A 27,219-nucleotide genomic window follows, 5' to 3' on the forward strand; every position below is an offset into this window, starting at 1 on the left:
AGCCAGGAATTCCATCTGGGTCTCCCATGTAGGTGGCAGGGGCTCTAAGACTTGGGCCATCCTCTGCTGCTTTCCAGCAGCAAGGACTCACTCCATAGAGAAGCTTAGGCTTGCAGACAATAGCATTACTCACTATGCCACGATGCCAACCCAGGGGTTGTTCCTAAGGAGTTTTTTAGGCCCTTGAAAGTTTGTCAACTCCAGCTGCTGTGCCCAATGAACGTCAAGATCTATGTGAACAATGAGCCCACCAAGCAACTTTTTCTACCAGGAACTGTTTCCACCTGGGCCCTCTGCTAGATAAACAGCCCCTGCATAGGGTGCGTGGCCAGACTTCAGCGTGCCATTTGCGGGGCTAAATGCATACAGAGCATAAATTATTAACTAATCTTCTTGTAACTGGGATAGTCCAGGAGGGTGAGAGGGACAGGAAATCAGGCAGTGGGAGGGAATCAGAATAACCACCCAAAGGAGGCTCAGAGCCAAGAAACTGGCAAGGGAGACCAAAAAGTCCTGGCAAGCACAGAGAAGGACAATGGCAGGTTTCAGAGTAGATTATAAAAGCCACCATGAGTCATCCAGGGTTGTGTATTGTTTAAAAAACAAACCTAGTTAGATAGCCCTGGGGCTCTGAGGCTGGGTCACACAGAGGTCTGTCCCAGGGCAGCCACAGTTTAGAAATAAGGTTGCCTGTGGTGGGGGAAGTAGATTGAATGTCTGGGTTCCTGCAGAGCTCAGAGCTCCTACCTGAGAACTATCCCAGCCATGAAGGAGGAGCCTGAACAGGAAGGCCAGGGGCTTGGGTTCAGACTCTGTCATTGCTTATTTGAAAAGATGTCTTACCTTTGAAAGAGGTAATACCTAGTTTCACCTCTAGATCCCTACCTAGCCTAGTGCAAGCACCCAGTAAGTTCTAACCAAACGTTTGCAGAATGAACGACTCATTAAATGACTTGTTGCTCATCTCTGAACTTAGACCTTTCACCAGGGGCCTAAACCATAAAAGGCAATGGTCAAGGTGGGTAATAAGCAATAAAAGGTAGGTCAAGGTGGCCTCTGGGTTACTAGTGCTGTGGGATTTGGTGTGGAATGGGGTGGAGGTAGGGAAGCCCTTTTCAGATGTATGACAGGGTTCTTCCCTCCACATGTGAAAGCATTTGCAGGTGGAGGCATAAACATGTACAGTAAGTGAATTCATTTACAGTGAAACAAAAGTGGAAGCTCAACCAAGTCAAGTATGAACACCCAACAACTAAAAATGCAAAAAGGCCCTAAAGGGGGAGAAAAAAACTCTGTGAAGAAAAATTTCCAAAAGTAGAAAGATGTTCACAAAAGAAAAAACCCCAACAAAAAGATCCCAACCAAGATAAAGCCTTGTTTAAGAAAAATCTCTTTTCAACAAGGTTAGGCCTACCTTTTTTGAGACCCTCCAGAGACACTGGGGATAATGACAGAGGTGGGAGTCCTATTGAATATTTAAAAGGGTGGAGTTATGGCTGGGGCTCAAGCCTTCGCCATTGCCATGCCCACTTGAGGAAACTGGAAATGTTGCAGTGTCAAATGCACAATGGGAGTGGGCATACCCCAAGATAACTGGATTATGATGACCTAATGGTCATAGACGGCATATCCTACAGCCGTGATGGGTATTTGCAGCTGGTACTGGTTACAAGATAACAACATTGTGGAACTTACAGTTTTTGTTGCTTAGAAAGGGGCAGGGGCTTGCTGGCACATGGGAACTGGGTCTGCAATGTACACAGAGAGGCCTGGCATATATGCAGGAAGAGAAGGTAGCCTGGATGGGGTGCTGGAAGGGGACCCTTTAGGTGAGCAGGGCCAGACTGCCACATCCCATTGGTGCGTCAGCCATGGCTATCAAAAAATGTGTATCACCTGGAGCCATCAAGCAAGGACCTCTGATGACTAGCCAGGAGCCATCGATGCAGTTAGGCTGGGAATGTCAGTTACAAACCCACCTTGCCCCATGGTTCAGCCGCAACAGTCAGACTCTAGCTCAGCCTCCAGCTATGCAACTTCAGCTAAGTTAGTGTCAGTCATTGACTCACACTGTAAAAACTTAACTCCTCCCCCTAACTACGTAAATCCCCACAGCCCTAGTGATCGCAAGGCTTCAGGACCCACAGACTGATATTTGACTCCAGCAGCCTGAAAAGTGCACTCACCCCACAGCATGCTGAATCAAATCTGAACTCAACGCCCAGGACTCAAAAGTGTGACTCCTCATCCCATCCTCTGCTGACACCACTCAGCCTTGTTGTGGGTTTGTGATACACACCCTCCCAGCTCCCTTAAGGGCTCTGCCCTCAAAACAGAGTAGTAACTAATATGTAGGTGAAGATGAGTGGAATAGGTTCTTGTCTTCATGCAGTGAAGACTTCAGATGTGAGACAAAAAGCAGTTGTAAGCAAAGCAGTAAGGTTAAAAAAAGGAGTGGGCATCCATCTAACTGGATGGGCACTCTCCTGACAGAATGTGTCCAGGCCCTCAGACTGAGGAGAGCAAGGTTCCATGGCTCATTGGAGAGAACAGCCCTGGCAGGGAAGGCGGGCAGCTCAGGACAGAGCTGAGTGTGCAGTCTGTGCTCAAATTAGGGTTTGTAAAGGATTGGGGTCCTGTTCTTGACACCCTTTCTCCTTCCTGTCCTCCAGTTTGATGCTAGGAGAGAGTCTCCCGGGGAGAATCACCTGTTAAGTTACTGGGGTATGAGAAAGACTTTGGATCGTAAAACACTGGGCTGCTTCCAAAGTGAGCTTCTGAGTTTCCACAAATGTTTTGTTTTCCTCAGTTCTATCTCACATCTTACACCAGTTTTCCAGCTTCCTAGGTAACATCTCCCCTCCCACCTCTCAAGAGAAGTTACCGTAATCTTACAAGGATGGAATGGATGCCGCAGTTGTCAAATGGGCATAGAGCTGCTTATGGGTATTATTTCCTTGCTCTGTGTCCTATGGTGCTCTGAGAGTGGCCTTGGAAAACTTGTCTTTCTCAGTCCAGAGCTCTGGTCAGATCATTTGATAGGATAGGCTGGAAGCCTTGGCTCAAAACCATCTGAAGCTGGATGGCTTGTATTCTGTTAGAGCAAAATAAATAAGGGAATTAAGGCACATGGTCTCAAGAGAAGCAGACAGAGGCTAGAAACCGAATGGCCAAGCAGGGGACAGTGGCCAGGATTTCCAGGACTAGATGCCAGCCCAGATCTTCCAAGCTTGTTCATCCTGGGCCTGAATTTGTCCAACTTTGTCCAAGAAAGTATGAACATGACTTTGTACCTGGTTTGACCCAAAAAAATTTTTGGAGGAGACACCTCCTTGGGCAGCAGTTTGGTTTAGGGCTACTTGTTTTGAGGGATTGGGTTTAGCAGACCTACTGTGAGGGCGATAGTCATGGCATCTTTTCACTGGATGAGGGCTGTGTTCTGAACCAAGAAAAGAGAAGAAAAGAGGAAGTCAGGCCTCCCTTACTGATCCAGTTGAGTCTTGGGCTTTCAGATTTAACCAGTGCTTACTGCATATTCTGATTTAAAGGATGAGTTTTGGCAGACCTCTTTGCCATCATCAGGCTTCCAGATTTTCTGTATAGCTGGTGGGTTACAGTCTTGGGTTTAACTATTAGTACTGTGTAACCCACAAAATTTTATACTAAAGCTTACCAAGTAATCCCAAATTGAATTTTCACATTCATCTAGTAAGTTTCCTGGGCATTCAGATTTTCACCATGTAACCTGTAAATACTAGAGCTTTTGTGGGCTCCTGGCACCCAGTTATCTAGAAAATGAGAGATTTTTCATCCTCTAGTTCACACCCCAAATGACAATAATGGCCAGAGCTGAACCAATCAGTATCAGGAGCTTCTGCCAGATCTCTCACGTGGGAGCAGGGGACCAAAGACTTGAGCCATCCTCTGCTGCTTTACCAGGCTAAACAGGGAGGTGGATTGGAAGTGGAGCAGCTGAGGCACAAACTGGTACCCATATGGAATGCTGCCACTGCAGGTGAAGGATTAGCCTACTACACCATGTGTTTTTAAATAACTAATAAGGGTAAATACAACACCTCCAGAGTGGACCTCAACCACAGAGCCCCATGGTGAGGGAAAAAAGAGGGAACATGGGAGGCCACACTCTTGACCTTCCCCACCACCTCCACCTACCTCCTGAATCTTCTTTTTCTTTTTCTTTTTTTTTTTTTATTGGAAAGGCAGATGTACAGAGAGAAGAGACAGAGAGGAAGATCTTCCATCCAATGATTAACTCCCCAAGTGGCCATAACGGCCGGTGCTGTGCCGATCCGAAGCCAGGAGCCAGGAACTTCTTTCCAGGTCTCCCACGTGGGTGCAGGGTCCCAAGGCATTGGGCCATCCTCGACTGCTTTTCCAGGCCACAAGCAGGGAGCTGGATGGGAAGTGGAGCAGCTGGGATTAGAACCAGCGCCCATATGGGATCCCGGGGCGTTCAAGGTAAGGCCCTTAACCATTACGGTATCGTGCTGGGCCCCCTTATTTTTCATCATACAAGCTGTCAACAGGGTCTGGTAAGACAGTAAGGCTTAAGTACCACAGCAGGTGCTGCAATTAAGCATCCAGTTAAGATAGCTGTGTCCGTGTTGCAGTGCCTGGGTCTAAGTCCCAGCTGTGCTAATGTTTTTAGCTTCCTGTAAAACACAGTATTTGTCTATATTGATAGAAGTCGAGAGCTATAGAAGGTCTGGGCTATGAATGGAGCTTGCTGTTCCAAGTTGCCTGCAGAATCAAGAGCAAACGCCCTCTTGCTGACAGTGTGGGTCTTTATTGTGCAGCTTCCATTGAACTCCACCCCAGCCTCCCTGCCAGAGTTCCTAACCATGCTGTATTCCAGGACACTCTGTTTCCTGTCTTGGGCTGCACCTCCCCCCCCCCGGTCTTCCCCACTGGCAACACTCCTTGTCTGCGGGTGCCATTTTGCTTGTCTCCTGGGGCATCCTGCCTGAGGCCCCACCTCCCTTGGTTCCTCCTGGTATGCCTCTGCTTGGGTCCCTGCCCTGTGCCCTGGGCTGAGCTCCTCCAGGTCCTAGCCAGGGTCTGATGTCTCTCTGGGCTCAGCAGATGCCATGGCGTGGAAATTTTCCAACACACATTGGAGGGACAGATGGTGGGACAGAGCCCTGACCATTCAAGACAGCCTGGCTGCCGCCACACTGAGACCTCTGGGCATGTTGAACCACACATGTAGACAAACTAGTCTCATCTTCTCAAAAGAAGAGGTCTTTCAAGGCAAAAACAAGTCCTTTCACACCACTTCCTTTGTGTGTCATCTATATTTTTGTAATGCACTCATTTATTTTGAAATAGCAAGGTAGAATCCTATCTTTATTTATTTAAATTAGTTTTTATTGCATGTATCCCAAAGCAAAGAATAATCATAGCTTATCAAGATAATTTAACTTTCTTCTATGGAATAGAAGTCCAAGTTAGAAGGGTAAAGTTATCCCATGATCAGCAGGAAGCCAGGTTTCTTCCAGGTGCCTGTTCCACCACTGTGTCCATAGCTTCCTACCTCATGGTCTTCGGCAGCTGCTAGAGCTCCAGAAACTGTACATTTTAAAGGCCAGGAAAAGGAAAAAAGGCAAAGGAGAAAACTGATGTTGTCCCCTCCCATTTTAGGAAATCTTCCTGGAAAGCCCACACAGAACTTCTTCTTTTTTTTTTTTTTAAAGATTTACTATTACTGGAAAGTCGGATATACAGAGAGGAGGAGAGACAGAGAGGAAGATCTTCCATCCGATGTTTCACTCCCCAAGTGAGCCGCAACGGGCCGGTATGGGCCGGTGCGCGCCAATCCAAAGCCGGGGACTTGGAACCTCTTCCGGGTTTCCCACACGGGTGCAGGGTCCCAAAGCTTTGGGCCGTCCTCGATTGCTTTCCCAGGCCACAAGCAGGGAGCTGAATGGGAGGTGGAGCTGCTGGGATTAGAACCGGCGCCCATGTGGGATCCCGGGGCTTTCAAGGCGAGGACTTTAGCCGCTAGGCCACGTCGCTGGGCCCCACACAGAACTTCTTATAGCTGGGACTTACTAGGGAAGAGGCTTCACCTGGAAGCCTAGGCAATCTCTCAGCTGACAAATTCACTGCTCAGGGTTTTGAGATAGTAAGATACCAGGCAGACAGAGGCAGCTTTCTGAAACTGCTGCAGGTGGCAACCCCTGGATGTTGGGAATGGAGTAGGAGAACTTCCAACTTCTTCACACACTTCTGGATCAGCGGATATTTTTTTAATTAATTAGGAAAAAAATCAAGAATTTGCATATATATTTATTTGAAAATTGGAGAGACAGAGATCTTCTATCTGCTGGTTTTCTTCCCAAATGCTTGCAAGAGCTGAGGCTGGGGTGTGCTAAAACTAGCCTTGGCGTCACTCCAGGTCTCAAATGTGACTGGCAGGGATCCAACTAGTTGAACCATCACTTGATGACTCTCCAGAGTGCGCATTAGCAGGAAATTGGAATCATGAGTGGTGCCGGGACCAGAACCCAGGCACTCAAGTATGGAATGCAGGTGTCCCAAGTGGCTTCTTCATTGCTGTGCCAAACATCTGCCCCAGAAATACGTAATTTAGAGAAAAACACTATATATAAGGAATGATGTGTTAGACCAAGATAGATGATGCAATAGAAATGGTCATTCTTTGTCTTGGCATACTATTTAATGCTAAAGCATCTTAATTTTTTTTCTTTTATACATTTATTTATTTAGGACATAGAAAACTTGTTAATGCCCCAGATGTTTCGGCTGGATAAAACAAAGTCATGAATAGAGAGCTGGAAACTTAATCCAGGTGTCCCACATGCGTGGCAGGAACCCAATTTCTTTTGTTTTAAATTATCAAATATTTTTGTTTTTAATGATTTTTACATAGTTGACTGGGGCAATTAGGGTCAAGGGTTACAGGAAGGTGGGTGAGATCACCTTTTCCACATTCTCTTTTTTCCCTTCCTGTATCTAGGGAAGGGGGAAAATAAGTGAAGAAGCCACACCCAGCCTTCCAACCATCTCAGGGTCCCTGATGTGGGGCATGCTCTGAGGGTCCTGCTCATGAGGTTTCGATAGTTCATCAGTTCCGGATTACTGCAAATCTTGCCGCTCCAAGCATGACAAAATCTCTCCAGAATCCACTGGAGAATCCACTTAGAGTCTCCCTTTGCCCAGATGTTCACTGCAACACTTGGCTGGGGTAGTTGATTGATTTGTTCTGTCCTCTGTTGTGGTACCAGGTGAGCTCTGAAGACTCCAGTGTACTGCCATATCCTCCATGTGCATCTGGATATGCTGTTCGCTGCTTTGTCTAAACCACTGAGGAGGCTCAGCTTTAATACAGGCACTCCACGGTCAGACCGTGGAATCTGCAATTCTCTCCATGCTTGGAGTGGTAAGAAAGAGAAAGAGATTCCATCTGCTGGTTAACTCCCCAGTTAACTGAACTGTCAGGCCTAAGCTGAATCCAAGACCCAGGAGCTTCATCCTGGTTTCTCACATGTGTGGAAGGGGCTTATGACACCTTCTGCTGCTTTCCCAGGTACATTAGCAAGAAGCTGGAGCAGAAGTTAGAATAGGAATGGAACATAGCTCCTCTGGTATGGGACATGGGCCTCTTCACTGCAAGGTTAACAGCCCACCCTGATCAAAGAATTTTTTAGAAAAATATTTATTTATTTTTATTGGAAAGTCAGAATTACAGAGAGGAAGACAGAAAGATCTTCCATCCACTGGTTCACTCCCCAAGTGACCACAATGGCAGGAACTGAACTAATCTAAAGTCAGGAGCCAGGAGCTTCTTTTCCCACATGGGTGCAGGGTCCCAAGGCTTTGAACCATCCTCTGCTGCTTTCTTAGGCCACAAGCAGGGAGGTGGATGGGAAGTGGAGCAGCCAGAACTCGAACTACCTCCCATATGGGATCCAGGCACATGCAAGGTGAGGAATCAGCCACTAGACCACCATGCCAGGCCCAGTCAAAGCATCTTTAAGGAGATCACTTTTGCCTTGATGCCATGCTTGTCTCCACGTTACACTATACCCTCTGACATCTCAAAAGAAGCACAGAAATGGAAAATGTTGCAGAAGTGAAGAGTGATAGTCTCACAATAATGTAAATACATTGGTCCAAATGATCCATTTTGTGTTATTTCACTAAATTAAAAATATACAGAATGAAGGACTCTATCCCCCCACAAAAAGTTGGAGTTCAGCATGGTGCCAGGTACACAGCATATGACCTCTGAATCTGAGCTGACTTCTTCCTGCCTCTGGATTCCTCTCCACATGCATTCCAGGGCGGTGACCAAGTGGCAGGGTGAAGGAGAGCAGGCCGGGTGTGAGGAGCGGAAGCGATTAAGTGTCGACTGAGGATGTGGTAGCTGTGGGGTGAAAGCCAGGACAGTGTGCGGGGAAGGCCAGGCTGGAGGAGGTGGGCAGCCCCTTGCCTGGAAGGAAGAAGGATATCCGGGGTTAGGGATGACACCAGAGCTTTGGGCCACAGGAGAAATGTGATCTATCTAAATTAAGGAGGAAAGGCGGGCGGGAATGGCAGGATGTCTATATTGGCCTGTGTTGCCAAAATAAGTGCATCTGGAAATAAACACACATATAAACAAATGAGTGAAGACTTTTTTTTCCTCTTTAAAGCCCCAAACTCTCCCTTCTTGCTTCATTTGTTACCAAGGACAAGTGCTGAATAACAAACTGAGAAAGAAAACAAACAGATGTTAGATTCCAGCTGCCATGGGGAAATTACAAATGAGGTCTGACGCTATCTTTGTTTCTTTTTCATTATGAAAAATACCTCACCAGACATGGGCACCCTGCCACCATTGGGAGGAGAACCGTGAGAATCCAGTTTGTTCCCAAAAGACTGCCATAGGGAGGTGAGGTCATAGAGAACATGTCTTCTCCTCCTCACACCCTTCCAAGGCACTTTTGATAATAAATAGTAATAATAAATAATAAATAAATGCCAAATGTGCCATGTCCTGGAAGCAACACTGAAGTGGCTTCTGGTCTGGCACATTCATATTCTCTCTTGGTTCCCTGGAGCAACTCCCTTGCTGTGCCTTAGTTGTTCCCTGGGCAATGCAAAGAGGCATCAAATGATCTCTGAGGTGCTACAATCCTTCATGTTTCATGAGTCTGGGGTATCGCTCCAAGTTCTCACAGAGAATGACAAGGAGAAGGAGAGGTGAAAGAAACATTGAGCTGGGTGATAGAGTTGAATATCCTAGAGCTGGAAGAGACTGAGAGGCCACACAGTCAACCACTCATCAATCCGTCATCCATCTTTCCATGCATTTATCCTTCTATGCTTCCACCAATCCATTGAGCATTCCTACCTAATCCTAGCATTGCATAGGGAAATAAGTAGCAGAAATGGATCATATTCAATGTTCCTACTTTCATGGAGGTTGCAGTGAGGGGGTGGAGGAGATGATTTGGGTAAGAGGCAGAAAAATGAATGAATGATTATGTAACCAAGCACTATGAGTAGGGGATTGCATGGGGACTGTGTGGAAGGAGTGCAGATTGGACAAGACTGTACTCAGCTTGATGAGGACAGAAAACACTCCAAGACAAGGGGTCTTCCCTAAGGATAAGGAGAAAGGAACTAGGTGTTTTAGCCTCATGATTAAGATGCTTCCATCCCTCATTGGAGTGCCTGGGCTTGATTTCTAGCTCTGGGTCCCGACTGCAGTTCGTCACTATTATTATAATAATAAGTAAAAGTTCACCTTGCTGATAAAAGGGGAAACAACAGAACAGTACATGCACACTCCAGGGCCAGTGCAACAACATCCTGCTTTACTTACTCTTCAATGACGAATGACATCTCAGTTTTATAAATGATTAGACCAGTTTGGATATTGTCTGAATGTGTTCCCCAGGGTTTCATGTATTGAAATCTAATCCCCCTTGTGCCACCTTAAGGAGGTGGGATGTTAATCTGACTCTGGCATTTGAGGGATGATAATAACTAGGTAATGTCATTAGTTGTAGCCCCCATGACTGAATCCTGGTAGCTTTATGAAGAGAGGGAGAGAGCAGAGGAGACACATAGGTGCTTGTTGGCCTTTGTCTCTGCTAGGTGGTGATACTGTGTGTTGGCTTGGGACACTGCCAGCAAGAAGACTGCTCAGGTGCAGCCTCTTGACCTCAGACCAGAACAATGAGCCCAAATAAACTTCCTTTCTTCATCAGTAACCAAGCCTCAGGTATTTTTTAAAAAAAGATTTACTTATTTTATTTGGAAGGCAAATTTACAGAGACAAAGGAAGAGGAAGACAGAGAAGTCTCTCTCATCCACTGGTTCACTCCCCAAATGACCAGAATGGCCCGAGCTGAGCTGATGTAAAGCCCGGAGCCAGAAGCTTCTTGCTTCTGTGTCCCACTGTTGTCCCGCATTTTGGCCAGTTCCCTCATCTGTGAAACAGTCACATTAAGGATTAGTTGGGCAAGTGCCTTGGAAATAATAGCAATAGTTCTATTAGGTAGCGTTTAATACGAAATATACTTCCAATTTTAGCTCATTCAATACTCAAAACAAGTCTGTGTTGAAGATAGTTTATCTCAGTTTTATATTTCAGAAACAGGCTGAAAGAGGTGAAGGGAATTGACTCAAATAGCTGACCTGGGATTCTAACCTAACCTTGAAACATGAAATCACTTTTGCTGGGATGTTGCACAGCATGGTCCATGCCCTGCCCCCACCATCTGTGGAATCATACCTTTGATGACCCTCTGAGAATGAAGCTCTACTCTGTGTGCCTTACCCATAGCGTCTGCTTAGCCTCATGGGTCACAGGAATTTTATCTATGCTTTTAATCACCCAGTGTCAGTTTATCCAGGACATGCCCACTGTGGGTATGTGGATGGGGAGAAATTATCAGATATCTGGGAACAATTGAATGTTCCCTGGCTCTGTGCCTCTACCAGTGATGTCATCCACACACAGAGACCCTTCCCAGAAAACCCCTCCACTCCCCTTCCTTGGCCAGGTCTCCAGGGACTCACTTAAATGTTTGTTAGATTGAATGAAGCTGAACGAAGCCAAGGGACTTAGATTTCAGCCCCTGTCCTGTAACTCCAGTGCCTGATATGGACAAGTTGTTCTAGCTCACTACACTCTGTAAAATGGTATGTGTGTGTGTGTAAAGAATGTTGGGGGAAGTCTTAAAAATCTTTTAAGATTCTATGCCAGAGCACCAACATGAGACTTGGAGCAGGGTACTTCCTAAGATTGCATGTATAGTTACATGTTGATGGATTGCAGCAATGCATAAATACTAGAGCAAAATTTACTATCATCATGTTTGCCTTCCATGAAATAATCATATTCATTGATAAAGACAAGGCTTGGTTTGTCTACAAAAATACCAAGATTGTCTTTTGTGGACGTGAAAGGTAAGCCTTTCTACTTCACCCTGTGACTCTTTGCTATTTTGGTCATTGCTTTAGCGTTTACACCATACAGCTTTAAGTTTCACAGTGCTGTTGGGCTGTTCCTCAGCTTACTCATGTTCTCTCATAGCTCTTTGCTAAAATAATGGTCAATTCATATTATTGCTGTTTAATCTTGCATAGTTTATGTAGTTACGATTGGAAATTCACTAATCTCTTTTGCTGTGTCTGACCTTTTCCTCTGCTATGCCTACAACCTTACCATCAATGTCATCCACTGCATTTGTTATCATAAACATTGAGGGGTTCATTTCTGGAAGTTTGATTTGTGTTTCTATTACATTTTTCGTGTTTCTATTTATTTTTTTGACTCTACAAAATTCAATATGAAACAGTTATAACTGTTTAAGTCTCCTTCTGTGCTACTTCTAACATCTGCATCATTTCTGGGTCATCTCAATTGACCTGGATATTCTCCCCATTTTAAGCGTGTTTTCTTGTCTCTTGTCTCCTCACCTTTGATTAGATATCATACATTGTGATTTATACCTTGTCAAGTGCTGGATGGTTTTTATATCCCGTAAATATTCTTTAGGTTTGGTCTGGGGTACACCCAAGTTAGGTAGAAGGTGTTTGCTTCTCTTATTTTTATGTTTTTAAAGGTGGATCTGGAATAGTGCTAATTCTAGAGCTAATTGTTTCCACTGCTGATCCAAGACTTCCCTGATTAGTCCATCTAATGACCTGTAATATGAATTTTTCCAGGCTGGCTAATGGCAAGTGGCAATATGCCTATGTGGTGCTGTACATCCTCCCCTCTAGTACATTCAGGTGATTCTTTCCCTGTGCAAACACTGATCATCACTTAACCGAAACACTTCAGGAAACCCTCTGCCCATCCCCAGACCTCTGGTTGGGTAGTGTCCTCACCTTGCTGTACCATGTCTTTGAACTCCAGCCACTGCTCTCTCCTGGAAATTGGAAAAATTGCTATATGATATGGTTAACATATTCATAAAGATGTTTATTCACCTTTATTAAAGTTACAATCTCTGAATGAGGAAACTCAACTGAAAGAATTATCAAACATCATTAAAACAGATCTGTCTCTAGCACCTGTATTTTTAGTCTTTCAATTGTTCTGTCATACCATAAGTTTGCTGTAACATTATTTCCTTATTGCTACAATAAGGTGCTGTTAAATCTATGGGCTGGTATTATATCAATAGCAAATTAGAACAGAGAAAATTTAGTAATTATGAAGATTGAGCACAGAGAATAATATGAGGTCCTATGAGTTACTTAATAACATTAAGTTTAGCAGCATCTCCTAATTTTTTTCTAAGAATTATTTTTTTTGTTTATAAGGGAGAGACAGAAAGAGAAACCTTTTAGCCACTGGTTTACTCTCCAGTTGGTTGCAATGGCTGGGCCAGGTCAAAAACAAGAACCAGGAGCTTCTTCAGGTTTCCATGTAGGTGACAGGGACCCAAGCATTTGGGCCATCTTCTGCTGCTTTTCCAGGCCCATTAGCAGGGAGCTGAATTGGAACTGGATCAGCCAGGACTTGACCCAGGGCCATATGGGATGCCAGCTTTATAGGTGGTGATTTCATTCCTACGCCAGTGTCAGCCTTTGCAGCATCTCTCTCAAGCATTTATTATTGCCATTTTGCTGAATGCTGTACATGTGCAAACCATTTCATTCTCGCATTGTGTTCAACAAATGTTATTATCTCCATTTTACAGGGAAAACAGGCCGAGAAAGGTAACCCATGGAGGGTTGAATTCTGCTGTAAAACCTTGCGGCTCCATGTAGCAGCTCTGGTTCAAACAGGCCTATGGCAGGATTCAAAGTCATCTAAAGTGAATTACACACATGTCTGTTAGACTAAGGGAAAGCTACATGGTAATGAGAAACTCCCACCAGGACTACTTGCTGGGCCTGGCAGGAGAGTCTGGGGAGGGAGTTCAGCTAACAGTGCAGGTGTGACCAGTGCAGTTACTGAAAAAACACAAACAGTTGTAGGACTGTAAATGGAGACAGCTGGGGTGGCAGCACAAGGCTACATCATCACTCTGATATGGGGTGCAGCTGTGCTAAGGAACATATATTTTTTTTAAGACTTATTTATTTTTATTGGCAGGTTTACAGAGAGAAGCAGAGAAGCGGAGAAAAATATCTTCAATCTCCTGGTTTACCCCTGGTTTACTCCTGGTTTACTCCTCAAGTGGCTGCAACTGCCAGAGCTGAACCAATCTGAAAACAGGAACCTGGAGTCTCCTCCAGGTCTCCCATGTAGGTACAGGGTCCAAAAGCTTTGGGTCATCTGCTGCTGCTTTCCTGGGCCACAAACAGGGAGCTAGATGGGAAGTGGAGCAGCCAGGACACAAACTGGCTCCCATAAGGGATCCTGGTGCATGCAAGATGAGGATTTTGCCACTGAGCCATTACAGTGGATCCACCAAGGGACATCTTACTCCCTGAGCCAAATGCTATTGACTGACCTGAATCTTCTGTGACATGGGCAGATAGGCATTGAGAGAAAGCTGTAAACAAAAGAAGATACTCAAGGTGCAAGGTAGTGAAAAAGTCTGTGATAGCCAAAATTAAGAGAAGAAATATTGCAACCACACCCATGTGTTTCAGTGTTAGATTGTTTGAGGATGCTGTGTGTGGAGAACCAGCTCTAGCAGCTGCTTACATGCATTCAGTCATTTGAAAATGGCCATTGGACCTGGCGTGGTAGCCTAGTGGCTAAAGTCCTTACCTTGCACACGCCAGGATCCCATATGGGCACTGGTTCTAATCCCAGTAGCCCCACTTCCCATCCAGCTCCCTGCTTGTGACCTGGGGAAGCAGTTGAGGACGGCTCAAAACCTTGGGACACTGCACCCACGTGGGAGACCCAGAAGAGGCTCTGGGCTCCTGGCTTCAGGTCAGCTCAGCTCTGGCCATTGCGGCCACTTGAGGAGTGAACCAGATGTCTCTTCTCCTCTGTGTATATCTGGTTTTCCAATACAAATAAATAAATATTTAAAAAAAAAAGAAAGAAAAAATGGGGGAGTTTTGACACCAGACATAGAAATCAGCACCTCTACAAACCAGGACTCTTTGCCTCTGGGACTAAGCATTTACCAGAACTATTTGGCTCACGTTGTAAATGTCTAACAGAGACTATTGTGCCTCCTGATATTCTCTTACAGAGGTTGACAGGTTTCTGTTGTAAAAGTTAATCTTGCAGAATCTGTTTCTGGGCCATCTTCTGCAGCCTTACCAGGTGCATTAGCAGGGAGGTGAATTGGAAGTAGAGCAACCAGAACTGGTACCCATATGGATTCCATATGGAATGCCGGAGTCACATGCAGCTCAATATCTGACCCCAGCATATTCTAGTTACTTTGGATAGTGATTTTTTTTCAAAGATTTATTATTATTGGAAAGCTGGATATACAGAGAGGAGGAGAGACAAAGAGGAAGATCTTCCATCCAATGATTAACTCCCCAAGTGAGCCGCAACGGCCGGTGCGCCGATCCGAAGCTGAAGCCGGGAACCAGGAACCTCTTCCGGGTCTCCTATGCGTGTATGGGGTCCCAAAGCTTTGGGCCATCCTCGACTGCTTTCTCAGGCCACATGCAGGGAGCTGGATGAGAAGTGGAGCTTCCGGGATTAGAACCGGCGCCCATATGGGATCCCGGGGCCTTCAAGGCGAGGACTTTTGCCCCTTGGCCACGCCGCCGGGCCCTGGATAGTGATTTAGCTTTCTCTTCTCTAAGGTTTGTTTTTATTGTTTTGGCTTTTTAAAAAAACTGTAATATTTATTATTTGAAAGGCAGAGTAATATATACAAACATATAAATAGAGGTCCTCCATTGATTGGTTTCACTCTCTAAATTGGTACCTGCCAAAGTCAAGCAGAGCAGCTGTAACTCCAACAGGCACTCTGATATGAGACGCCAGCATTGCAGGATGTAGCTTAATTCACTACACCACCACATCAACCCCTGTTGTTTGGCTTTTATGCTTAGTTAGTGATCTGGCTCCACTGTTAGTGATGTCCATTTCCAAAGCATGACACTTCAGATGTCACTTCTCCAAGGATACAACCTTTGTCGAGAGCAGTCACTCCAGAACAGGTGGTGTGAGCAGGGCTTTCCTTGCCTCTCCTCTTGACCTCTCTTAAGCTGCCTGCCACACTGGATGTGATATACCAAATGTTAGGGTCCCTTAGAGTTGGCTGGGTGCAACCTCCTTCATTTTTTTTTTTTTGTCTTTTTTCAGCAATGCTTTGAGGTGTAAATTGCTCTTCAGCCAGGTGTAGTGAAATGCAGGAGTACATTTTGCAGCCAGGCTTTGGGATTCATTTCTCTTTTCTTGGTTCTCTGGTTCCCTGTTTTCCCTAATTCTCAGAGCAGACCATTTACGGAGGCTCCCAGCCTCCGTATTGGTGCTTAACCCAGACTTCCCTAGTCCCTGCAGTTCTTAAGAGACCCTGAACTTGTCACTCAGGTACAGCCATTCCTTGAAGAGCTTCAGAGTTCCCTGTTAGTAGACCACCCTACTCCTAGAAACACTTTTGGGAGGAAGGGGTAGCCTCTGGTGCTCCAGGCTTGTTTTTTGCTGATTGGCACCCTGCTCCTATGAGCAGCATGTCAGGGCACCTGTGTCCTTAGTCTGGCAACCTGTGGAGCAGGTGCCTGTGTGGGGGGATGCGAAGAGCAAGAGGAAGTAGAGAGCCCCTGTCCACCTGGCTGTGCTTGCCAGGAATTTGGCTCCTGTAACTCCCAGGCTGGAAGAGGATGAGGACTGCTGTGGCTGGCCTTTCATACTAATATACCACATTGCTTACTGAGAGCTGAGGTTGGAGCCAGCACCTTCTAGGCCACACCTGCCTCAATGGAGCTTCCATCATCCTGAACTGGAGCCTGGGGAGGAACCAATCAGAAAAGGATGGCAGGACCGGCACAGTGGCATAGTATGCTAATCCTCCATCTGTAAGTGCCATCATTCCATAAGGGTACCAGTTCAGGTCCTTGCTGCTCCATTTCTGATCCAACTCTCTGCTTATGGCCTGGGAAGGCAGCTGAGGATGTCTCAAGTCCTTGGGCCCCAGCATCCATGTGGGAAAACTGGAAGAAGCTCTTGGCTTCTGGCTTTAGATTGGCTCAGCTTTGGTCATTGTGACCACTTGGGTAACGAACTAGAAGACAGAAGCCTCTTTGTCTGTCCTTTTCTCTCTCTCTATCTGTAAAATATGTTTTTCAAATAAAGATAAATCTTGTTTTTTTAAAAAAATAATGTTTCAGATTTCAAAAAAGCTTCTGAAAAAATGGTAAGACACAAGTGCCAAAGGCTTTATATATATACATATATATGATGCATGCCAAATATATATTATATATTATATGTATATATATTTGAAAAGAGTTACAGAGATGGAGTGGAAAAAAAGAGAGAGAGATTGAGAGAGAGAGAGAGAATATGATATCTTCCATCTGCTGGTTCTTTCCCCATTTGTCTGCAATGACTGGGTCAGGCCCAAGCCAAGAGCTGGCAGGAGCTCAAGTGCTTGGTTCAGCCTCTGCTGCTATCTCAGGCACATTAATAGGGAGCTGAAACAGAAGTGAATCAACTAGGAATTGAACCAGCACCCAGATCAGATACTGGCATCGCAAGCAGTGGCTTTACCACTACATCATAACAACTGATCCTTAGTGCCAAAAACTCTTATAATTAGATTTTCTTGAATAAATGATTCTTCATTTATTTTATGCCTTGGGATAGATAAAAATAAGAAAACTTGCTTATTTGAAAGGCAGAGAGTTAAAGAGAAGAGGCACGCACAGAGAGATCTTCCATCCTGTGGTTCACTCCTTACATGCCAGAAAAATCAGGGTTGGGCCAGGTTAAATTCATCTGGGTTTCCCACATGGGTCAGGGGCTCAAGCACTTGGACCATCCTCTGCTGTTTTCCCAGGGATATCAGCAGGGAGCTAGGTCAGAAGTGGAGTAGCTAGGACTTGAATCAACACTCACATGGGATGCTGGCACCACAGATGATGGCCCTACCTGCTATGCCACAATGCTGGCCCCAAGCTGAGTGTATTTTGAACTCCCAGACTTCTCTAGGTCCTTTTCACATGTGGACTTACCCTCCTCTCCTCTTAAGAGTAGGCCTTCCCTTCTGCCCCATTGTTAAAGTCAGTGTAGAGAATTCAGACCTTGTACTCAAAACATACCTCCTTCAAGACCTGCTCACCTCTCTACCCATGGATGAAAGATCTATAATTAAAGTTAAGTTGTGGCATTGCCCACTTGGAAATAGGCTGAGTGTGACAAAGTAAAAATAAAATAAATTAAATGACAATTTGGCAAAAGGGCCATAAGGCATGGCTCTTATTTCTAGCATGAGCAAGAGGGTACACAGAGGACTGGATTTCAGGGAAGCCCGGTCACAGGGACCTGAACATAGGACTGGATGTGGGAGAGTAGCTTATCAATGCAGTTGTTGGACAACATAGCTATTAAGATTCCCATTGGAGCACAGAAACAGTGTTGGCCCATATGAAGAGAAATGTCACCACCTCTCAACCCTGGCACCCAAGCTGCCAACATGAGTACCAGTAGGGGACGAACTGTATCCAAACCATAACATGGATGTCTTAGTTCCCTCTTGTTCTTGTAACAGAGTGCCTTGAGCCTGGACATTTGAACCAGAAGAAAGTTATTCTTCCATAGTTTGGGTAGTGAGAAGTCCCAACCCAGTCTCACTGGACCAGAATCTTGATGACAGGGCAGCATCCTGCCTCCTGCTAGAGGACCTAGAGAGCCTGAGGGGCTGTTAGCATTCCTTGGCCATGGTCACTCCCATCTCTGTCTGCATAATTGATACCTTCAAAATCAGATCTGGACTATCCTCTGCTGGATACCCAGTTTACCAGGGTCAAGAGTTGATGCAAGGAAACAGATTTATTCAAAAGGTTCGCAACCTTGTACGGGAGGAGATAGCAAACAGACATCTTCAGTCTCAAAAGCATTTTTCTCAGTTCCCAAGTTGATAGGAGAAACTTTGAAGGGAGCAGAAAGGCTAGGTAAAGGAGGAGAGGGGGAGGAGCAAGGGGAAGAAGACATGGCCCATTGCATGCTGGACTCTGACCAGGCAACAAAGACCTGGCTGGCGTCACAGTGCTGACTTTCAGCCCTCTGGTCATGCTGACCAGAGCAGGCTTCAGTTAGTTGTTCCCGAAGCCTGTGTCTGGGATTTCTCCTGCAAACATTATTTATCTGTTGAGCTGAAGAGATGCTCATTATGGTTACGTGGTCACATTGCCATACCCCTGCTATGTACCATCACATCTCCCTGCCTCCTTTTTAGAAGGATACTATACCTGTGACTGTATTTAGGGTCCACTCTGATTGTATAGACCATGACCTCATCTCAAGAGTCTTCATTACACTTGTAAAGGTCTTGCTTCCATATAAGCTTATATGTATACATCTCAACCATTAGGACTGGATACATTTTAGAGCCATTATTCAGTCCACTACAGGGGAAAATCTGACTTTCTCTTTTCTCTCACCTCAACAAGGAAGAGCATTGTTTGGAAAGGAGGAAGGAGACAGATTTGTTTGTATGGGAACATAATGAAGCTATGTCATGAGTGGTAGTTAATATTTAAAAAGATTTTATTTGTCTTGTGACATTCCATTCCGTGAGAGCTGAAGAACTTGAGATGTTCCAGTGGTACAAGGATCTGGTGCTCCTTCTTCCCTGATGAGGAGACTCTACAAAGCTGTAGAAGGTCAAAGAGACCAAGAATATGTTTAGGGAGAAGAAGGAGGGAGACCCGAGATGTTAAAGGGGATAGCAGGAGAGAGAGAATGCCAATGGTACTGAACTGTATTCCCATACACTCCGAATGTTGGAGCATCGTTATTATACCTACTCCTCTGGGGTGATGGTGACATGTTCCTGTATGGTGACTGTAATTAGACTACAGGAAGTTGGGTGCAAACAGGTATGAGATTCAGCTCTGTCCATCGTAGAGGCTAGATCACAGTACGCTAAGGCTTATTAACTGGAGAGACTCAGATAGGAGGTGGCACGTGATAGGTTGTGTCGACAGAGAAGACTCTGGCAAGTCATGAAAAGAGTGTCCAGGTAGGGCCAGAGGCTTAAGGAAAGGAAACCAGAGTCATTAGAATTTTATTTACTTATGAGGCAAACAGAGCACGAGCACACACACACACACACACACACACACACACACACACGGAGAGAGAGAGAAGGAGAGAGAGAGAGAGAGCCTCCATCTATTGATCCATTCCAAAATGCCCTCAGGACTGTGCCAGGTAGAGCTATGAATTTGGGTCTCCCATGTGAATGGTACTAACTCAACCACTTGAGCCATCAGTGTTATCTCCCATGATCTGCATTAGCAAGAAGGTGGACCTAGCATCTCTAATATGGGATATAGGCATCCCAACCAGTATCTTAATCACCAGACCAAATGTCTGCCAAGTGGTTATGGTGGGGATAACCCAGCTCACAAGCCAGCTCCAGCTCTCTTGCACACAAATAAAAGCAAACGCATACAGGGTCATCATTGGCAGGTTAAGCCACTGCTTGCAGTGTTGTAAAGTATGCAACTTCCTGCTAATGCACCTGGGAAAGCAGAAGATGATCCAATTACTTGGGCCCCTCTCACCCTTGTGGAAGATCTGGAGGAAGTTCCTGGTTCCTGGCTTCAGCTTCCTCCAACCCTGGCTGTTGTGATGATTTGAATCAATCTCCCCATCTTTCTCTCTCTCCTGTCTTTGTCACTCCACCTTTCAAGTAAATAAATCTTAAAATAATCAAATGAAGAAACTCCATACAATTCAATTTGGTAGTTCAGTCCTAAGTGTAAATTTGCTTACGTTTCTTCATTGCCTCTATCACAGTTAGTATTTATTTTTCAGGGCCAATTACCAAATTTTATTGCTTGTTAGTAGTGAGGCCTTCCCCCCCCCCCCGAAACGTAGCATATACAGAATTATGGAGAATTCAGCTCATGTATCTCTATCTAGAAATCTCCTTACCCCTGTGCCAACAAAAATGGTGCTAACAAATAACACACCCTTGGCATGCGGAGTATTTTGAACTGAAGGACATTAAAAGCAAAGATTTTTTTTTTTTCTGGCTTTTCCCCTGCCCTTCTTTTGCCTCTCCCTCTTCTCTGTCAAGGCAGGTCATAGAATCTAAGATTTCTCTTATACTCCAAGCCTGACATAAAGCCTAGAAATAGGCTCTTCCCTCTTCCCTTCTGTGTAAGAGTTGGCCATAAAGACATTCTCTGGCCTACCTGCTTGATGTTGAGCCCTAACATCCTCATTCCAGAGATGTCCCTTCTCTCTGTACCTGAGAAGAGGAAGTACTGCCAGCCAGAAAAGCCATGAACAGCCCAGACTGCCCTTGAGTTTCTCCTCCCAGTCTATCACAGTTGGCTTATACTCTTTAGAGCCAATCGCATTTATACACAGCTGTTTACCCTTCATCAAATGTATAAAAGCAGATTTCTCTGGGCCTTTGAGTCTTCATTTTTTTTAAGAAAATGATTTGCTTGGAAGGTAGAATGACATGTAGAAAGAGAGGAAGAGAGAGAGAGAGAGACAGAGAAAGAGAAAGAGACAGAGAGAGAAATTGCATCTGCTGTGCTGATTCACTCCCTGAATGTCGATAACAACCAGCGCCTGCCCAAAAGCTGAAATACAAGCCAGGAACTCCTTCTGGGTCTTGGTGTGGATGGCAGGGACCCAGGTACTTGGGTCATCATCTGTTGCCTCCCAGGTGCATTAGCGTGCAGATGAGTTAGAAACAGGGTAGCTAGCACTTTGAACTAAGCACTCCAGTATGGCATGCTGGTGTCCCAAATGCAACTGGGACCACATGTTTTCCAGGGTCTTTATTTTCAAAGTCTCCTATATTATACAAAATTTTGATTAAATTAGTTATGCTTGGACCTGGCATGGTGGCCTAGCGGCTAAAGTCCTTGCCTTTAACGCACCAGGATCCCATATGGGCGCCGGTTCTAATCCTGGCAGCTCCACTTCCCATCCAGCTCCCTACTTGTGGCCTGGGAAGGCAGTTGAGGACAGCCCAACACCTTGGGATCCTGCATTTGCATGGGAGACCTGCAGAAAGTTCCTGACTCCTGACTTCGGATCGGCGCAGCACTGTCCATTGCTGGTCAGTTGGGGATTGAGTCATTGGTTGGAAGATCTTCCTCTCTGTATATCTGACTTTCCAATACAAAATAAATAAATTCTTTTAAAAATTGGCTATGCTTTTTCCTTATTAATCTATCTTTTGCTGTAAAGAAGTCCACCATGACTCTTATGATGAAGGATTCTGCTTTCTGTCTTTCCAGCAGTCAATTTCATTTCAATACAGCCAGCCAGTGTATTACTCAAGTATTCATCATTGGTTTAGTCATCCTATGAGTTAACGATTCTTACAGTACTTAATATTTCTTCCATATCTCCAGCACAGAACATGGCTGGCCAATTGCTAAATTGGGCCAAGGTATTAAACTTCTCAATGTTTAAGTGCAGTAATACAGTAAATTTTCATTAGAACACCCCCTTTTTTGTTTAATCTTTTAAGCTGTCGTCATTTTATCTATATCTATATCTTGGGCAAAATTACAGAATGCTGGAATTATGAGGAATTTCAGGGATAATCTAACCTAAGATTTTCATTTCATACTATGGGAAGATGACAACCAAAAGTAAGAGTGGCCTGTCTCAGCTATGATGGGTTGGCTAGGCAGCGGCTGGAGACTCCAGTTTATAACTGGTGCCAAAACTTCTCTGGGTTCCAAAATATTGCTGGGAGTTTGACAAGGATGGCAAAATTGTGTCTAACTGAGCTGTAAGGGAGCAGGGTGCTCTGGAAGTTCTTAGAAATACATTGATTAATAATTTCACATGGGATTTAACAACACTGCACATCCCTCAGCAGCTTCCTAAGGAAGCCTAGCCTAACTTGTCTACCTCCTGGCTTGGAAGGTACAGTAGCCTTGCCCAGTTTGCCTATACCCATTCTAGTTCTTACCTTTAGGTGCTGCAGCCCAGCCACACCTGCTCTGTGTCCAGACATAGCTCTCATATGGTTCAGTGGTGGCAGAGACCTAGCCCAGCCCGTCCTACAACACCATCACTCTCATGAGCAACAGCGAGTGCTGGAGTCTAGCGCAGTCTGGCACACCCCAAACCCGGACCACACCCACACTGAGGAACACTGCAATCATGTCCAGTTCAATTTGCCAACCCATTCTAACTCTTGCGCTCACCAGTGGGAACCACAACTCAGCCAAGGTGTCCCCCTAGTTTCCCAACCAGGCTAGTTCCATGCCACATCTCTTGCACATGCACTGGTTGCTCTGATCCAGCTTAGTATAACTCATTGCCTCTATTGGCCTTTGTCATGCTGCAGCCTGACCTGTCCCTAGTGCCAACTCTTACTAGTAAGTGCTGCAACGTGGCACTGCTCAGTTTGCCCCCATCCCTGGCTCATGCAAACCAGTATGTGTGATAGCCTAGACCAGTATGATTCTTACTCCAGCCTGGTTCCTGCATCTACCAGTGGGGTATGGTCGGCCCGTCCCTGACTGGTCCATCCTCCTCCAGTACCAACCCACACACTTCCTGACAGGTGAAACTACCTTGCCTGGTCTGCCCAACACCAGGCCTGAACCACATGCTCACCAGCAGGAGCTATGGCCCACCAGGAGAGTTTCCCAGTTCTCCCACCAGGCCCACTCCTAGACCTAGATCTCACATGTGCCAGAGGGTGCTATACCCTTCCCTGGCATAGCCTTCCCCCTCTGTTCCAGTCTTTGTATGAGCTGGTGGATGTTGTGACCTGGCCCACCCCACAACATGTTTTTGAATGTACCTGTGTGTGCTGCAACCTGGACCTGCCCAACCTGTTCCCAACCCCAGTACCCATGAGTGTTGGAGGGTTCTGTCGTCATGCCTAGTTCAGCCCATTACTATCTCCAGCTCTTACTAAGTCAGATACACAGAGAAGAGGAGAGACATAGAGGAAGATCTTCCATTTGCTGATTCACTCCCAATTAGCTGCAATGGCCAGAGCTGTACTGATCTGAAGCCAGGAGCCAAGAGCTTCTCCAGAGTTTCCCACATGAGTGTAGGGTCTCAAGGCTTTCGGCTGTCCTCGACTGCTTTCCTAGGCTACAAGTAGGGAGCTTGATGGGAAGTGGAGCTGCCGGGATACAAACCATATGAGATCCCTGTACGTGCAATGCGAGGACTTTAGCCACTAGACTACTGTCCTGGGCCCTATCCCCAGGTCTTAAGCTAATCAGTGGAAATTGCGGTTTCACAGGAGTGGTCCCACATATCCCCTGAAGACTCTGCCTTCAGACCTGGTTCTCTCATGTCTTGCTTAGTGTCATGACCCAGCCTAACATTACCAGTCCTCTGTTCCAACTCTCACTGGTGGGTACTGTGATCTAGCCCTGCCAGGTAGGCCCTCAGGCCTAGCTTTAGTATGCACTGGTGGGTGGTGGTCAGCTGTGAATAATGTTAACTAGCCCAGCTGAGATCTTCCTTGTGGGCTGATGCATCTCTCAGACCCAAAAAAGTCTTGCAGCTTCCAGTCTCCACACCTCTCGGTCTTAGCCCCCTCGCTTACCTGCAATTACGGTGCCTTTGTCAATGGGTGTCCCTTAGAAGTCTTTCCTCATCTGCAACATATTCCCTCAACAGTCTTCCCTCCCACACTCTTTTTAACCCCCTCCCTGATCAATCCATGAACCACAAATGTGGGGATATCCCCAAGCACACTCCTCCTACCTGGACATAAAGCCCCAGGTCTCCCCAGGTCCCCCACCAGCATCATCCGCCTAGATTCCCATGAGCCTGCACACACAGTTAGAGCAGCTCTTTAGATGCTTCTTGTCCATCTGCGTTCCTTTGTCTGTGAGTCATCTGTTCGCAGTTGTTGTTTTTTTAAGATTTATTTATTTTTATTGGAAAGGCAGATCATATTTATGGAGAACAGGAGAGATGAGGGAAAGATCTTCCATCTGCTGGTTCATTCACCAAATGGATGCAATGGCCGGAGCTGATCCAATCCAAAGCCTGGACCCAGGAGCTTCTTCCAGGTCTCCCACATGGGTACAGAGTTCCAAGGTCATGGGCCATCCTATGCTGTTTTCCCAGGCCATAAGTAGGAAGCTGGATGGGAAGTAGAGCAACTGGGACATGAACTGGTACCATATGGGATATCAGCACTTGCAAGGTATGGATTTAGCTGCTGAGCCAGCATGTTGGGCCTATTTCCTGTTCCTGACCATTTTTTTTTTTCCTCAGTGGCTTGTTCACCTAGTATGCTTACATTACAGATTAAATTGAAAGAATTAGAACTATATCCCAGTCTTCAAAATCCCAGACCAAGCATTTCTCCACTCTGGCTACTTCTTGAATGACTGTTTTTTTGGTTTGTTTGTTTGTTTTACTATATTTGTAGCCTCTTTTGCTACACTGTGAATGTAATTAGGTTGTTGAAGCCAAACTGACACTGTTTTAAAGATAAAAACTTATTTCCCTACCACTGTCATCGCCACCATCATTTTTTCTAAAGTTCAGTTTTTCAAATAAATTCTCTTGTTTCTACTAGATGAAATCTTGAGCAGATCCCATGGGGTTAGGTGTACATATATTTGGTCTTTTGGTAACAAAAGTTCTGTTGAAAGAGTTCAATCTACAGAGTCAGGTGATCACCTAGCTCCAGTCTAGTCCTGTATGGCCTCAGATCCCCAAATTCCTGACAGTTGATTTATTCTCTCCCCTAACTGAGAGAGCCTCCAGTGACAGAGCAGACACACAGGGCTTCTTTCTCTTGTCCTCACCACACCTGCTGAGGAGAAGCTAGTTCACAGGCAGGATGGACACAGGTTTTGCAGGAAATGAAGTTTATGTGATTTGGAGGACTCTCTTTATAGTAGGCAGAACTGTAAGATGACCTAACAGTTAATTATCTTTGTTCTTATATAACCTGCACGTTGAGTGCAGACGTGAGACCACACCTTCGTGAGTCTGTTAAATGGCAAAGGAGAGATGATCTGGGGAATAATCCTGGCCTAATCAGGTGAGTTTTCTTCAGCTGGTTGCAGAATAGGAAGTCGTGCTCTGGCTGGCTCAGATGAAAGCAAACATTTGTGCTGTTAGCTGTGTATGGGATGTGTTGGTCTCCTTAGGCTGCCATAACAAAACACCACAGATGGGATGACTTGAACAACAGAAATGTATTTTCTCACAAATCTGGAGTTTGGAAGTCCAAAATCAGAATGCCAGCATGGCCACTCTTTCCTGTTTGGAGGTGGTAATCTTCTCACTGTGTCTTCACAAAGCCTTTCGTTGGCATGTACATGTGGAGACAAAAAGGCAAAAGCGGGCTGTGGCGTCTTCGTATAAAGACGCTTATCCTGTTGGATCTGAACCTACACTTAGGACCTCTGTTAACTTTCATTACCTCCCATACGCTCTGTCTCCAAGTAGCATAATCCTGGGAAATAGGAATTCAATGTGTGAGAGTTAGGGGGACAAAGACAAAGTTCATGATGAGGCCATGTGGTAAAGCACTGTGAGTGGCCTGTAGGGGCTAAGACTTATCCTCAGCTGATAACCAGTGGGGAGATAAGAACTCAGTCCTACAATGTCACGGAACTGGATTCTACCAATAATCCATGAGCTGGAGAAAAGATCCTGAATCCTAATGTGACCAACAACTTGAGTTTAGCTTTAGTGGTCCAGGAGCAGAGAATTAAGTCATGTCCTACCTAGACTTCCAGAATAAAGAAACTGAGAAAATGCATTTACATTGTCAACTAAGCAGTAAATAGCTATGCATCAACATAATTGCATTCTTACTACCAATGTAGGAGACCTGGATTGAGTTCCTCACTCTCAGCTGGCTCTGGTCCAGACCCAGCCATTATAGGCATTTAGAGAATGAAATATAAGATAAAAGCAATTTTTTCCTCTCTCCTTTATCTCCCTGTGTATTTCTGTGCCTCAAATATTTTTTAAAAAGAAAACTAATACAATCTATAAGAAAAAGAATACAAAATTATAAATTCAAAATGCATCATATTAGGGCCCGGCGGCGTAGCCTAGCAGCCAAAGTCCTTGCCTTGAACGCCCCGGGATCCCACATGGGCGCAGGTTCTAATCCTGGCAGCTCCACTTCCCATCCAGCTCCCTGCTTGTGGCCTGGGAAAGCAGTCGAGGACGGCCCAATGCCTTGGGACCCTGCACCCACGTGGGAGACCCGGAAGAGGTTCCTGGTTTCAGATTGGTTCGGATTGGTACGCACCGGCCGTTGCGGCTCACTTGGGGAGTGAATCATCGGACGCAAGATCTTGCTCTCTGTCTCTCCTCCTCTCTGTATATCTGACTTTGTAATAAAATAAATGAATCTTAAAAAAACCTCATCATATTAAAGAGGTCCATACAAGTGAGGGATCCTGAATTGTAACCTCCACTAATTTCTTTTTTAAAATAATAAATTCCTTTTATAATTTGATGATGTTTACGTAGTTGAGAGGGATGCGTTCCCATGTGAACTACCAATTAGGTTGGAGAGGGTGGAGGAATGGGAGAGAATGGATAAGTAACTACCTCCAATCTCCTTTTTTTGCCTCTGGTGTTTGGGGAGAGTGGAGAGAGAACCCAATTGCATCAGTACCCAGGAATGAGGGAAGGCC

General features: G+C 45.4%; 1 long non-coding RNA gene across 1 annotated transcript in view; it reads right to left on the reverse strand.

Annotated features, from left to right (window-relative positions):
- Window positions 1–8,129: 8,129 nt before the first annotated feature.
- LOC131480209 (uncharacterized) overlaps window positions 8,130–27,219 on the reverse strand; it is a 41,504-nt gene continuing 22,414 nt past the window's right edge. The window contains exon 3 of the long non-coding RNA XR_009245333.1: window positions 8,130–8,476. This is a non-coding gene — a long non-coding RNA (uncharacterized LOC131480209). The remainder of the gene's footprint in view (window positions 8,477–27,219) is intronic.

Source organism: Ochotona princeps, chromosome 4 (assembly GCF_030435755.1).
Source record: "Ochotona princeps isolate mOchPri1 chromosome 4, mOchPri1.hap1, whole genome shotgun sequence".
Taxonomy (NCBI): domain Eukaryota; kingdom Metazoa; phylum Chordata; class Mammalia; order Lagomorpha; family Ochotonidae; genus Ochotona; species Ochotona princeps.